The following is a 2,122-nucleotide window of genomic DNA, read 5'->3' as shown; positions in this document are numbered from 1 at the left end:
ATTACAGTCATCACAGACACATGGCAATTCCAAGCCACAATTACACCACACCTTAAAGCGCAAGATGCCAAAGACCCAGCCTGGCCATTGGCTGCCTAGTCAGTTCAACTTGATTCTCATCTCCTGCACTCTGTCAGGGATTACTCACATTAAGCTGGATTTCTCCGGTTGAATTTCAGCAGGGCCAATTGGCAAACAGGAGGTGTCGAGAATGATTCTGTCGATTTCTGCGCTGTTTTAGTGTTGTAGTCTGTCTGTAGTTTGGCAATAGTAACAGAGGAAGTGAATAAAGCCAAATATTTAGCAATTAATGTCAAAGCAATAAGAATGTATGAGATAAAAGATTGAATTGCCCTAGTCCTCGTAGGGTTGTTTACAGAGGTTGCAATTTTCAGTAAGCTTCATCAAGGTGGCGGATTACACATGTCATGGCCAAACGTTAGCGATTAAGTAAAATGAGATCCATTTATTTAAAACGTCAACACAGTCCATGTTTCCAGCAGGCAATTATTTCTTAATAGCCTAAGATCCAGACCCTCTGTACAAAGCAAAGCATAGATCAAGGGACTGGTTTTTACTAGGCCAGCAAATATCAGTTTTTCTTCAGTATTTACTGCATATGCCAGAAAGAAGGTTATATAAAAAAATTAATATTTAATCCTATCAAAAGTTCTAAATAGTACTTACATTGTGTCTCATTAAAACAGCTTAACTATACAGTTTCTATTTTCTCATGCCCTACATCATCTCTATTAACCTCGCTAAGTCTCAACTTTACTTTAATGCATTTTTGCCCGATCAATACATCACTTCTGTCTTGTAATGCTTTCAGTTACATCAGCTTGTGGCGTCATATTAGAAATAGCATGTTTTGCTTCCAGAGGGCACTACAGATGTCTCAGATTTGACCTTTAATCTCTTTTGACTGTTTTTCTCCAGCTATTTTTGAAATGTCCTTGCTAGACTAAAGGTACAGTCATGCCAGTTTGATGACAAAGAGTGAATTACCACATGGTTTATGATATGCCTTATAGGAACTGTCCAAATTTGGTCATTTGAAAGTCCAAGAAGCTTGAAGTTCCTACAAGATATTTTTTGTTGGCACATTTGGACATGTGCTCCATGTCGTCCAGTAACATTCTTTGAGTACGTGTCACATTCTGTTGTTCTGATGGAAACCAAATGCCGGCAGGAGGAATTCAAAATCGTAGACTAAACTTCCAAAAATATCATATGACAGGGACAAACAACACAGGGGCATGGAGAGCAATCACAGAAACCAAGATGAAGACAATCATAATGGGGAGGTTAAACAAAAGGATGAACAATATTTGGAACAAAGAGAAGGTGAATCTCATTGATAAAATGTGTTGTAGCTGTGATAGGAGCACGAGTCAAAGAGCTTAGGGGAAATGACTGACAAAAAAATGTGAGAATGCAGTAAAGAAAAACAGAACTCAGACAGAACCAAATTGAAAGTCCAAAGGAGCGTGTGAATATCTTTTTTTTTTCTTTATTTTGCCTACTTGGTTCCGAAAGCAATTAAAAGTGAGAATCTAGACATCCACAGCCTCAACCAGAAAGGAGGCGCGGGGTTGTAGCAGAAGTGCAACTTGGTTCTGTGAAAGGAAACGCCTCATCTGACCCCGCTGGACACTTTTTTTTTTTTCTAGTTTATTGTGCCAATTCTGATGCTGAACACTGATGCATCAAAGCTATTCCTAAAGTTTGGGCAACTCCCTTTAACTTTAACCTCTCTGAGTAGAAATTAGACTCAGTGTCTGGTTGAAAAATCCCTTTGTTTAGACTTCTGAGATAGATTCTGAAGTGTTATTATTAGCCAGTTTAAAAACAATTTCAGCCTTCTATTCCTGGCTGTAAACCTTCCCCTAGTGGTAGATTCTACAGTAAAATTCATGCAATAATAACTGATTTTGGGTTTAATTCTTTGTTTTTGTTTAAAAATACATATTAAAAAAATATTCTTGATTCCGACAACAGTGAACTCTTGCTTCTCTTTTTCTTATAATATGTAGTTTAATATTTAGTTAAAATATTGATGTATCATCTTTGGATGACTTGTAAAAAATCCTCTCCTCCTGAGAATTACACCAAAATCCCC

The sequence above is a fragment of the Poecilia formosa genome, unplaced genomic scaffold (genome assembly GCF_000485575.1).
Source record: "Poecilia formosa unplaced genomic scaffold, Poecilia_formosa-5.1.2 Scaffold16, whole genome shotgun sequence".
Classification (NCBI taxonomy): Eukaryota; Metazoa; Chordata; class Actinopteri; order Cyprinodontiformes; family Poeciliidae; genus Poecilia; species Poecilia formosa.
The sequence above is the reverse complement of the archived record's forward strand: the minus strand, read 5'-3'. Positions refer to the sequence as shown.